This window comes from Dermacentor variabilis, chromosome 11, assembly GCF_050947875.1.
Source record: "Dermacentor variabilis isolate Ectoservices chromosome 11, ASM5094787v1, whole genome shotgun sequence".
NCBI lineage: Eukaryota > Metazoa > Arthropoda > Arachnida > Ixodida > Ixodidae > Dermacentor > Dermacentor variabilis.
In genome coordinates this window covers 6,074,559-6,088,081 of record NC_134578.1, presented here as the reverse complement: position 1 = coordinate 6,088,081, position 13,523 = coordinate 6,074,559, and the positions used below count along the sequence as shown (strand labels likewise).

Below are 13,523 nucleotides of genomic sequence, written 5' to 3'. Positions count from 1 at the left end.
GCAGAGGGACGCCGGGAGGAGAGAGATCACAGGACCGTGGAAGACGCGGAGGGAAAAGAAGAAAGACGCATCCCTCAACGAATGACGAGCCACTAGCGTTCAACCAATCAGCGTGAGCCTGTCGCGATGCCCTCCCGCGTACCAGCTACCCTCCCCTCCCACCTCTCCCCTCCCCATTAGATCGGCGAAATACTTTCAGCAACAGGCGACTTTCACTTCAAGCTCGGGCTTGTCGGCGCTGGGCCGTTGTTCTGTCAGTTTCGGTTTGCGTGGTCGCGGTTGCCAATAATAAAAGTACAAGTACTGTCGAGCAGAGAGGCAGAAGGACTTTCGCTTTGTTTTATTTTTTCATTTCCCATTCTCGTTCGAAAGGAGCACCTAATGCCGTTGGCAGAAAGCGTGGGCGCTGTGCGCGCCTAGAGAACAGCCGGATAGGGGGGAAAAAGGTGTCGCGCGCTGCTCACCAACTGCTGCGGTGCCAACCGAAACGGCACCACTCCGCTTCAGCCCGCGAGCTTCGAACAGTCAGTCAGTGATCGCTGCCGTCATCGAACAGTCTTGTCTGCGAACGTCTGCCTGTTCGACCAGCGTCGTCGACACAAGACATTTGCCACCGGCACCAGCGTTCAACGTAAGTGGCCAACTTAGAGGCACTGACTTACAGTGGCGTGCTGCAGTCAGCGTGAATAGAATTTATAGAAATAAACTACGTCGTGTCTCCGCATTTTCATGTTCGCCACTGCTCGTTTGCCAAACTACCGTTTTAAATCAATTGGACATTTAGTAATATAAAAGGTAATATCAGCTTGTCTTTTTATTACCTTATTTAGTATTCGCGCAAGTATGCCCTTCGGGATAAATTATAACATACGCTTGTAACGTGAGTTACTTAGTGATTAGTAGCATTTTTGTTAGTAACAAACAAGATACGAGCATTTGTCAACCTTCAAGAAATCTATGCTCCCAAAAAACTGTCACATGTGCTGAATTTTATAAATCATAGCACCACAACATTTTCTAATGCACACTATCCGTAAATTACATTATTTTCTGTCATTTATTTCTACGGTAGCAAACAGTTCGTGCCGAAGAGAGAACTTCCTTCTCACTGGCTATCTTTCCTCTCATCTCACTGTGTAACCAGTCTACTAGATAGTTTTAAGCAATGACGTTTCTGAAGTCCCATATATGGCAACTTATGTGGCAAGCTTCAACTTTTTCTGCAAATACTACGATGGCTTCTCTCTTTTTTTCGAGCGTACAGCACACGCAATAAAGCCAAGTCAAAACAACCAAAAGAAGGGTTTTGGGCAAGGACGGCTTCAGGTCGCAGGGTCACATCCTAGAAAAGAGTAATCGTTTTTTACGATATCCTAAGCCTTTTCTATAAAGTGAGTCTTCGCGTCTTTGTGCATTGCTCTGTATGAGCTCGTACAAGCTCGTACAGTTCTTCTTTTCTTCGCTGATTTGTACCGCTTGTTTCGCGTTGCGCTTGTATGCCTTGCGACTTGTTCTTCGTTTTTCACGCCATTTTTCAGCTGTCGAAGTGTACCGCGGTCTGTACGAACGAAATTAAAGGCTGCCTACGAGTTGTCAAAATACCGTGTTTTCGTCTTTCTTTTCAAAATGCAAATTTCGAGGTCAAATGATCACTGGTTCGTGTGATCGAGTGCCCCACGAATTCAAGTCGGCAGGGTACTGGTAGTCGCGAAGTTCTGCTATAACGAATTACATGGAATAAAAAATAAAAAGAAGTTGTAACAAACACTATGGTCATATGAAAGCGCCTGCTGCTTAATTCCTTATACGCCTCTCCCATTCTTTAACATTTCGGTTCTCGTCTAACCTTACGCAGGTTTTTGGGAAGTCTGCAAGTGTTTTTAAGAAGTGTTTAAACGGACTTCGTTTGTAGCTTTATTCATTCTGCATTCAGATGGATGGTAACTTTGCCTGTGAGACTTTATCCCTCGTACGAATTCACCTCCATCTGGTAAATTTCTGCGGAACTTCTTTAGTGACAATGTGAACATCAAAATACAGAAGATGAAACCATTCATTCATTCAATCGCGCCTGTCGCACTGCTGAAGGAAACATTGAAAAGGAGGAGGAGGAGGAGGAGGAGGAGGAAATAAAGAGAGAAGGCAAGGATGAAACATTGAAAAGGAGAGTTAAACTTTAGAGCGGGACGCGAGTAATTAAATATGAAAGCTGACCTTGAAAATGACGAATTTTTCTATTTAGCTGCTGGCCCTGTAGCATAGATGGCATAGATGTTCGCTTAAATGAAGGCGTGCATGTCATCCTCATGCAGAAATTTCAGCAGTGGCTTAGCGAACTTATTGACCATGAATGAGCCAGCGACTGTTTCTATTTTAGAAACTGCAGGCTAATAAAAATTCACAGAAGGACGCTAATGACAGCTTAACCGCTGCCAATCAGCGCTGTGTCCTGTTGTTCCTCACTCTGTCCCCGCCTGTGTGCGCCCTGTTAAACCTTTAAAATGCTTTACCAACTAGCCCTCCAAGCCATCCTTGCGAGCTTAACCAGCAATAGTAAAAAGAAAGAAAATTGAGCTGCGTGATTTTCTGCGCTACTGCCTATTTGTAGAACGTCCCCATTGGCCCCCCATCAGAAAATAAATAAAATAAAAGTACAACTTTCCTAGCCCAACAAAAATCTTGTATAGAGCGCGATTATTCATTAACGTTTGTCAGCAACAACTCAGGTGACCGCGTTGATTAAATAAAAGATATACAAGAAACTATACACAAATAATTGCTCTTACTAAACCAGCAAGAAAATTAGATGTATATTTGCTAGAAAGAGTTCTAACATTCACCTGCGAGATTTTTGCACGGATGGACGATTTCTCAGTGTGATTAGTGAATGTATATTGCATTCAAAGCATAGCGAGTGACATCCCAAGAGAGATCGATGACTCGACACATATTACGATAGACGTAGGGCTGCCAGGTGATAGTAATGACACAGGTGAGTGTCACGCAACAAGCGAATAGGAAGTGATGTTCTACGCGGGCTAAAGGGGAGACCATGAGCTGTGTAAACTACGGGCACAAGTAAAACAGAAATGAAAACATAAACGCCGGCTATGAACCGCAAAATTGTTGAACGGCGAAAACATTTGGCAGAAACAGCTCTAGTTGAGCTTTACATAATGCGAAGCATCGTTGGTATAAAAGAACAGTCACGAAATGTGGTAATGGTAAGAAGGGAAGCTGGTACACCTTAGGTGGTGAAGCTGAAATGTTTATATGACATTGCATTGTTTGAGATTATGGTTATGTTCAATTTTAGAATATTACATTCTTAGACTGTATTTATACATATGTCCCTCACTTGACACAATTACTGTTCGTTCGTGGTTGGTGGTTTCAACCGTCTCTTGACTGGTGACATCACTGGTGGTTTTCGCTAGTAGGATTCGTCGGTTAGGATGGATTAAGCCCGATGTGCCTCATCGCTGACGCCAATGGGCAGCTGTGTACAGAACCAAGATGCGCTGTTCCTAGAACCCGAGAGCGAATGTGTCAGCGATAAGTGATTGCACATTGCTTCATCGGTGCTGCGGTGATCGTATCGGTGATAAATGATTGCACATTCTTTCTTATCGAGTCCGAAGGTGACATTAAGTGCTAGTTGGGCGTTTGATCGCTTAAAATCCAGTCATAGGCCAATGTTTGGGACACTTTGTTAGAGTGCGCTGCGCTGCCCATAGAAACAGCGAGACACCTGGCGGAATAAAACCGGTCTACGTTCGCGAAGAATTCTCGCTTTAAAAGGTCAGGAAGGCGCGCGCCTGTATGCTACCTACGTATGCGATCAAGGAAAGGCAGTGCCAACTCGCCAATCATGAACACGTGCGGCCACTCCTTTGGGCACGCGCATGTCCTCGTGTCTTTCTCCTTTTCCACCATTGCGCGATCCTTCAGCTGATAGTCGGGATTTGTGTTTTCACTGTCGTTCAGCTTGTGTCCGCGTTTTGCACGCCTTCCTTTCCGTCACGTGAATATACCAACTTGCCGAACGCGAGAGATAAAAAGCCAGGCAGGCCATGTTGCGGCTGCTCTGCTACCCCAAACTGCGGCGAAAGGGAAGCGGAAAAAAAAATTGTGACTACCACACTCCTGAACTATCTTAGGTGCATTCTTGGGCTAGTTGGTACATATATAGAGTGTAGGAACGAGCACAGAATTCGATGAGGACGAGGAAGGACACGGGACAGGTGCGAGGAACTCTGTGTCGTCTTAAGCGTAGTACGGGTTCAGTGAAGCAGAGAGAAGCGAGACACAAGGTGGCAAGGAACCTTGGGACATCGGTCGAGCTCCATGATGCAACTTCGTAGCGCGTAAACAAAGGACGAGGCAAAAACGACGAACTGTGCAGGTCATTTCCCTACCGTCTCGTCCTTTGTTTGCACGCTACGAAGTTACATTAGAGAACCTTGGCCCGTATTTGTGAAGCTTTTCTTGCAGTCAGCGCCGTCTGTTACTGGCCATAACGGACGCGATCGCCTAGTTACTACATCAATGTCTATCCTGGCTGGTCGGCACGTGAACGCCAGTCTGCGAAGAAATGATGCAGGAGAGGTTTTGCGATAGTCTTCTCTGACGCCTCATAATATCGGGAACCTCACAGATACACAATTCGAAGTCCAGTAAAGTTGCGGCAGGTAGAGATCATACATAGCAGAAGTAAAAAAAGAAAACAGGACGCCATGTTAAGTGGTAAAACAGTGAAACGAGCTTGCAAGCAAAAAGAAAGCAGAAGAAAGGTTCCGTATAGGACAAGCAGAACGTCTTTTGTCTATAGTTTTTATTTGCCGCGACAGCTGCCTGATGGCCACTGCCGCTTTTACTGGGATGGGTTCGCCGGCTTAACACGGATAGTTTAAATGGATACAAAACATAAGGAAACTCTTCAGGTGGCTACAGACTTCGAAGCCGAGTCTGAGGGTGAGACTAACAGTGCCTTGGCGACTATAGGCCACCCCGCCAAGGTGACCCTTCCAACAAGCTGCTTTTGTAGCGACTCGTCGACTCTGACTGTTATACACCTGTGCAGCTATTTGCGAAGAACGCAACAGACCACATGTTGACCGGTCCACGTGGAAAATTCATTTCTGAACAACAAGAAAGAACGCCGCAGTGGTGAATGAGGAAGAAGACAACAAAACTTCGGCACCGCGTGTGTCATCTTTGTCAGCACATATCTTCAGGCAGGCCGGCGCCACTCGAGAGGGCCAATTGCGTACTGCTCTCGAGGTCACGTTGACGCCTGCAGTTACGAAAATTCGCTGCCACGCTCGCGAATGGCCCTGCTTAACACCCGAGGTCTAGGTTTAATTAATGTTGCGTGCACAGAAGCCCAAGAAAGTAGAGCCAGGGTACGGTGGTTAGAAGTGTTAGCCTAGTCAGGGGTCAGCCGCTGCCGTAGCTCAATTAGTACATCTCAACGTGCTAGGCTAAGTTTGTAGGTTCAACTCCCACCAGCGACATGCTTCATTTACCGTTTCTTTTATTAAGTATATGAAGGTTATGGGAAAATTAATAATTGTAGGTTCTAATAAATGAAGGGTTAATTACCCTATGCTTACCCTGGCTTGATTATCTGTTGGCTCCTTGTTGTTGAACTATGAGGAGGCGTCAGTAAAACGGACTAATTTTATCACACGCATATGTGATAGAACACGTGCTAGTTGAAGCATTAGTCCATTGGACGCTACAGGACGTTGATCAAATGCAAAGTCATTGCGCGGTCTTTCTGAGCCCATGGTCAGTGATATCGAAAATTTGCTTCTATAATGACAATATAAATTCAAGTTCTATGCATCCAGGATCCACGGAAATGTGTATTTTTTTATGGAGTTTTACGTGCGAAAACCACTTTCTGATTATGAGGCACGCCGTAGTGTGGGATTTGGGAAACTTGTACCACGTGGGGTTCCTTAACGTGGACCTAAATCTAAATAAACGCGTGTTTTCGCATTTCACCCCGATCGAAATGTGGCAGCCGTGGCCGGGATTCGATCTCGGGACCTCGTGCTCAGCAGCCCAACACCATAGCAACTAAGCAACCACGGCAGGTCACGGAAATGTGTAGAGCAAGGCGCTGTTAGCGCGTGAAGCTATAATATTTAATATAAGGCACATGTGGCGTCGACCGAATTCCGAATGCCGGGGCACGCAAAAGCGACGCTCGATATGTACAGGATATAACATTCATTCGTAAGCTGGGGTCGATGAACGGAATTTATATGACTGCATTTCTCGTAACAGCCTGTCGTTGAAAAGGTAATGTTATTTTAGATTCCGTATTCGGCAGCTTTGAATGACTGGGCTCTATTATCGTGCCAAACTGCGCTTCCCATCCTCCGCAATTTGAACACGTCGTTTTCAGGAAACAATGTTTGCTTTTATATCACTGAACGCAAGGTATAAAAATCACAGTTGACCTTTGCGACATATAAGAGCAATGTTCATAGCGAGAAAGGAGGAGTCGTTAGGCGACGCCACGTTTTCTTTTTCCTCCTGCCGGCAAGCTTATTGCTGGTATTATAATGCGTGCGGGCATGCGTTCACTCCGGAGTTCACAAACAAACAAACAAACAAACAAACAAACAAACAAACAAACAAACAAACAAACAAACAAACAAACAAACAAACAAACAAACAAACAAACAAACAAGTAACAAAATAAAGACATATGGGAAGAGCCAGCGCTGTTGTAAGCTTGCGTCGACATGAAAGTATCGAACGCGTGCTTCGGCTGGAATAAATCTCGGCGCTCGCTCGCTCAGGCAGAACTTCAAGGGGAACCAGAACTGCAAGCGGAAATAGACCGAGGAGGAAATTGAAGTTCCGCAAGATGCGCCTAGTTTAAAGCCGAAATTCTGCTGTAAATTTTAACAAACCCATAGGATTGGCACGAGTGGCGGAGAGTGTAACGCGTTCGCTGCATTCTAGTTCTTGTTTACTAAAGCTGAAGCGACATGCTGCCCTCATGTAATCCGGTATTACATGTGAAAGGTTATGAAAGTAATAATTGCTCAACGGGGTTATCAAGGTAATAATAATCGCTTAATGGGTTACATGTGACGAATATGTATTTTTTTTTCGTAAACGAGGTGCTTCATTGAAATGTACCGACTGTTGTCATCTGCATCTACACAGCTGGACAGTTACACAAACGGCACGTTCAAGTGGTACCCGCTACCACGTTCCTTCTAAGATAATCGTACTCCATTTCTTCGGAGTATTCGGACGTCCGTTGCTTCCGGAGGACATTCTCTGTTTGTCCCACAGACAATCCGACGCAAGACTCGTGTACATTTCGCGCACTTCCGGAGAGGGAGATCTGGATGTTAGGTGAAAGTGACCTGTAGACGTTATTATTTTTATTCGTGTCTCATTGGATTGCGAGAGGCTGCATGTAAGCCGACTCGTTATACGAAAGCTGTCGTGTGCGCGTGAGCGATTCGGTAAAACAGCAGCAGGAAGATGCAGCCTAGCGTGGGAGAGTTAGCAAAGAAAGCCTCACTATACGAAAAAAAAAAGCATTTTCACCCGAAAGGCGGAACACTGACAACGATAGCTGCACTCCAGGCGCGTTTCCGTCGTCATCGTCGCCGTTATATTCCGTATAAAGACTAAATGCTATAATTATCATCGTGGTCGCGCGCCGTATGCCGTGTGTGCGGTGAAAGCGTGCGGGCGGTAGCCGAGGGTGGCGGTTGAATCTAGCTCGCACATGGGTGGAAGGAAGCGCGACGTCTTCCTTTATGCGTAAGGCACCGGGGGAAGAGGGGGCGATCTGCTCCGAACGGTAGCTGCGCGGACATTATCTGGAAGGCGATCTGCGATGGGGGGACAGAGTGCGCCGAGTTCTGATAGCTTCGTGTGCGCTGTGTTCTCGCCTCTTAGTTCGCGTTGAAGGGAGAGGCTGCACGAAGGTCAATTCGCTCGCTGCTGCTGCCGCGCTTCCTCACGCCGGCGTTTTGACAGCGAGTGCCCACGGTCATCGTTCATGTTCGCCTGTGCGTGTGTGATACCATGCTGGTTAATTTAGTCAGTGAGCGAATGTTTAGATGTTTACACGGCCAATAAAACTATAAAACATTATTCGTATTTTCCAATCAAATATTATCTAGAGCCGAGCGGGTGCCACTAAAATTCGTGGCATGACGGAAAGCTGACGCAGCAACTTCAAATTGGTGTCACGACCGGTCTGCCGCTTTTGTGACTTTTTTGGCTCATCCTCTAGAGTCAGGGCAATTTTTTGTTCATATTTTGGTCGGAGACTAACACAGCTGGCTTTTTCTATTTAGTATGAGAAGAAAGGGGGTTAACCGAGGGGTCCGATATTTATTAATCCTATCATGAGAAGCCAACAAACAAAGACGCAAAGGAAAACATAGGGGGAATTATTTGTACTGATTGAATTAAAGAAATAATAAATTAATGTCAATGACAGTGGATGAAAAAACAACCTGCCCCAGGTGGGAAACAATCCAACGTATTCGCAATACGCGTGCGATGCGCGTAATGCGAAGACGTCGGATCATTCCCCACCTATTTTTCTATTCTATTCTATTAACGCGATAGCGTTAAGGAGCTCGTGTCGCAGAAAAGCCGGTGTCGTCGGCGTCGGTGTCGGCGTCGGCGTCCGCGGCGTTGGCCGTGAGCGATAAATCACGGCAGGCACTTCATAAATAAAAAGCAACTTCCAAGATGGGCTGGGTGGGAATCGAACCAGGGTCTCCGGAGTGTGAGGCGGAGACGTTACCACTGAGCCACGAGTTTTTTTTTTTTCTTTATTGCCCGATTGTCACTACACAACTATTTACAAGAGGAAACAATCACCGAAACAAAAAACAAGATACAACATACGTTTGCTGTTGGGCACGTATTCAACCAGTATCGTACTGGCTGAGTCTAATCAAAATTCGCGCAAATTAACCAACGGCTCTACTCTTGGGAGCCACTCAGGTGGTTCCTCTGTCGCCTTATGGAGAGCGACAAACCAGTGCATCTGTTCCCTGAAATACATTCGTGCAGGCCGCGCATCTTTATCAACATGGTATCCCGCCATTCTCGCGCGCCAAATACAGTGGAGGCCCAAGAGCATAATTAGGTCAAAAGGCACCCCGTCCTCGTTATCTATGCTTAAGTAACGAATGCCATACGCGTCTAGTGGAAATTCTTTCTTTAGTGTCCTCTGCAATACATCCCAGAAGAACACGCCTCCCCAACAGTTTAAAAAAACATGATCTATTGTCTCTGGCTGCTTGCAAATTAAACAGTGTGTTCCCCACGGTAAATACACTCCCTTTGCTTCCAAAAACTTCTTAACTGGTAATGTTCCCGTGTGTAATTTAAAGAAGAAGGTCTTTGTTCCTGGCGGGACCTGCATTTTCTTTACTCTTTTTAAAACATAGCTGCTTGGGCCTCCACCGTACAAGGACCTGTACAGTGGCACTGGGAAAAGGACGTCGCACAAAGCACAATACAGTTTCTTTTTGTTCACAACGGAAAGGAAATCATTCGAGAAGCGCACTGAAAGAAATCGAACACTCGATACAACTTCTTTGTAAAAACCTCGAATCCCTCCCGAAAACTCTGCGGTTGAAACCACATACTCTGGTATTTGTCTACTCAGCCTTATTTGACATACCGTGCGCAAGAAAGGGTCGGTTGAGTCCCTAAAGAACAAGAACCGGTTTACCAGCTGCCGCACAAAGAGGTGGCCCAATCCCAGCCCCCCGTCTTTTACCCTCCGGAACAAGTTGGTCCGGCTACAGCGCTCCCATCCCGACACCCAGACAAAGACGGCAAAAATCCTGTGTAGCTTCTGAACGTTGGACCGGGAACAGTGCAATACCTGCATTACGTACCAAAGCTTGCTGATAAAGAAAAGGTTACAAACGGTGGCTCTGGCAAAAATAGAAAGGTTAGTGCCTTTCCACTTCTCAGCTCTCTCCCGTGTGTCTTTGACCTGCCCTTTCCAGTACTGCTCACTATCACGATAGGCATCGAGCGGGACGCCCAAGTACTTGCCTGGGGTCGTCACCCAATGCACGTTGGCAAAATGATCTGGCTTCGTTGGCCATGATCCATGCCAGAGCCCAAGGCACTTCGACCAGTTAACTCCACTACCAGTGACATGGCTAAATGTACGGACACATTTGACAGCCTCAATTATGCTCCCCTGATCCTCCGCAAAAACAGCGACATCATCTGCATAAGCCAGCAGCTTCACTTCAACTGCTTGAAGCTTAAATCCCGTAATTCTATTGTTTTCAATCAATCTCATACACAGGGTTTCAATGTAGATAGAAAACAACAGAGGGCTGAGGGGGCAGCCCTGACGCACAGAACGTTGCAGGCTGATGGGAGCCCCTAAACTCTTATTCACGATCAATCTGGTCGTGCAGTTACGGTACGCCAGGGCGACCCCCTCGCAGATTACAGTTCCGAGATTGGCATAGTCTAAAACGGCAAACAGGATTTCATGAGCCACGCAATCAAAAGCCTTCTCGAGGTCAATCTGTAAAATGGCAATCCGACTATTACAATCATCACAGCACTCAAGTACACTGCGCGCTTTGTGAATATTGGTAACAATAGTCCGGCCTTTAATCCCACATGTCTGGTGAGGCCCGACGATGTCCTGTATCACTGTCTGCAATCTTCGCGCCAATATCTTCATAAAGATTTTATACTCGATATTGGTGAGTGCTATGGGACGATACGCCGTAACATATCTTAATTTCGCTGCATCATCAGTTTTAGGAATGAGTACTGTGTGTGACAACCCATAAGACGGAGGCAATGTGTTCCATTTGTAAGCTTCGTTAAAGATTACATTCAATACAGGGCTAATTTCGTGCTTAAATTCTTTATAAAAACCGGCGCTAAAGCCGTCTGGTCCAGGCGATTTTCCAGGGTTTAAGTTGTCTATGGCCTGTTCAACTTCGGATTCTGTTATCTCTAGTTCCACTCTTTGCTTTCTTTCGTCGTCCAGTCGGGGTATAGCACGTAAAAACTCATTCCCAAATGTGGTAGCGTCTACTTTGTGGTACGAGAATAGCGCCTGGTAATGCTCATGAAAAGCTGCTTTGATGTCGTCTGTGTCCGTTGTTAAGGTCCCGCGCCATTCTATTCCGTCGATGTGGTTTCTTTCAGCGCGTGCTTTTTCTAACCCTAGCGCTCGTTTCGAAGGCGCTTCACCTGCAGCTGTGTCTTCAGCCCTTGCCCTCACCAGGGCTCCCCGATAGCGTTGCTCTTCAAGTAGCTCTAACTGTTGTTTCACTTTTCTGATGTCCTCTATCCATTTGCCCGGTGCCTGAGATTCCTGCCTCAGCAGTTTATGAAGAAGTGCCTTTAACTCAGTCTCTTTTTGTTTCTCCGCGTAACGAATACAGGTAGCCCTCTCTATAGCCTTTATTTTTAGGGTTTCCTTACTCAGCTCCCACTGTTGCCATACATGAAGGTTTTTACTGGGGTCTATTTTCCTTATTTCTTCTCTTACTGCTCGGTTAAACTGTTCATCCTGAAGAAGCTTATTATTTAATTTCCACGTTTCCCATGAGAAAGTGTTACCTCGCTTTGGAATGCCTATGCAGCACTGAACTAAACAATGGTCAGAGAAAGACACTGGCACTACTTGGTAACTGTTACATTCCGGAAGGATGTCAACAGACGCATAAATGCGGTCGAGCCGTGCGTGACTAGAGCCCTCAAACCGTGTGTACTTCACAGCACGCGCTCCTTCGAGGCACTCTGCCACATCCTCAAGGTCCCAGTTCTCTGCGATTCGCGACAACACTTCAGTGCTTTTGTCTCTAAAGCCACGAACGCTTGTTTTATCCCGCGCACTGAGGACACAGTTGAAATCGCCCATTACTATGAGCTGTTTTCCTTTGCATAGACGCTGTTCAATTTGGTGAAAAAACTGAGCCCTTTCATCCACCTTATTCGGCGCGTACAAGCATACAAGACGCCACTCGTTGTTGTTGAACGAAAAATCAACGACAACACACCGACCCGACACACACGAATAAATTGCATGCACCTCTAGCCCCGGCAACTTCTTAACAAAAAGAACACAGCCAGCGGATGTGCCCACCGCATGACTGACTACGGCAGAAAACCTAGACGTGAAACGCCGCACCATAACGCCGGTCTCTTCTTCACCATCGACTTTCGTCTCCTGCACGGCTAGCACATCAATGTCGTGCTCCGTTATAAGTCGGTAAAGCTGGCCTTGCTTTCTTTTCCCTGCCAGTCCTCGAACATTTAGAGTGGCGACTTTCAACGGACACGTTGGAGCCATTTTAACAATAGGGCAAGAGACCGGCAATATGGTGCTTACCTCCCGCGTCCAGCACGAAGCTAGACGCCGCCATCGCCGCCAGTGCGGTCCGGCGGAAGAACATGAGCATGTCCTAGGGACTCCAAATTTCCGGCACGCTGGTCTACCGGAACGTTAGGACGCGGCCGAAGCGATGAACGCCGGCCTTGAGGCGCCTTTGCCGGGGGCTCCTCGGCTCCAGGCGTTGCCGTCTGGCCACCGTCGACGCTGGTTTGGGCGTGGGAACGCTTCGCCGCAGCGGAGACGCTGGTCGGCGTGCGGGCACCACTCTTGTCCTGTTGCAGCTCGTTCGGACCCTTGGGCTCGACGACCTTGGGCTCCGGAGTGTTCTCGCCATCCTTTCCGGTTGTCTCGCTCGACCTATGCAAGTCATCCGCTGGTTGTTGGCTCGCTGAACCATCCCCAGTGAGGGTGTCTCTGCCGGAAGGCGCTGACGAGTCGAGTAGCCCCGTCTGCTTGCCGGCTTCGTCCGTTCCCCTCGCTGCATCCTCGGCTTCAACGACGTCCATGAGTTCCGCGATCTCGTCCGTCTTCCCCTGCCCGATAGCCGACGCGTAGGTACGGACGCAGTCAGCGTCCGCGTGTCCGTAGCGTCTGCACTTCGAGCACCTGGGCACCTTGCAGTCGCGGCGAACATGGCCCGTGCCATGGCAGCGCAGGCACTGCATAGGCCGCCCGGGTACCACCACAAGGGCCAACTCACCGGCGACTCGAACCTGGTGGGGCAGGTCGTTCACCTTCATTCCCGGCTTGAGCTTGAGCAGCACGGTTCTCGTGGTTGATCCCTTCTCTCTCATGCCTTGGACGCGCCAACGCTCCCGCGTCACCTCGGTTACGTTACCGAACGCCGCAAAAGCAGTCCGGATGTCTTCATCTTGCACTCCGTGGAGCATCCAATGCAGCCGCAGTTTAACCTGCTGGTCCTCAGGGTCAATAACAATGCAGCGGCGGCCTTTAACCTGCAGCTCCTTGAAAGCAGCCAGTTTCCTTGTGGCTTCCGTGCTGTTGAACGTCACCGCCCACACATGGTTGATCTGGTACGCTCCCAACGCCACGACCTCGGGGAGCACACCAGCATTGGAGAGGGCGTCTCGGAAATCTTCGACCCTGTAGGGCCTCACCCGCACGTCAC

General features: G+C 47.7%; 1 protein-coding gene across 1 annotated transcript in view; it reads left to right on the top strand.

Moving 5' to 3' along the window:
* Nucleotides 1-242: 242 nt before the first annotated feature.
* The window catches only part of LOC142564822 (thyrostimulin beta-5 subunit-like), a 75,004-nt gene continuing 61,723 nt past the window's right edge, over nucleotides 243-13,523 (top strand). The window contains exon 1 of the mRNA XM_075675995.1: nucleotides 243-631. The gene's annotated coding sequence lies outside the window, so the exon portion shown is untranslated. The remainder of the gene's footprint in view (nucleotides 632-13,523) is intronic.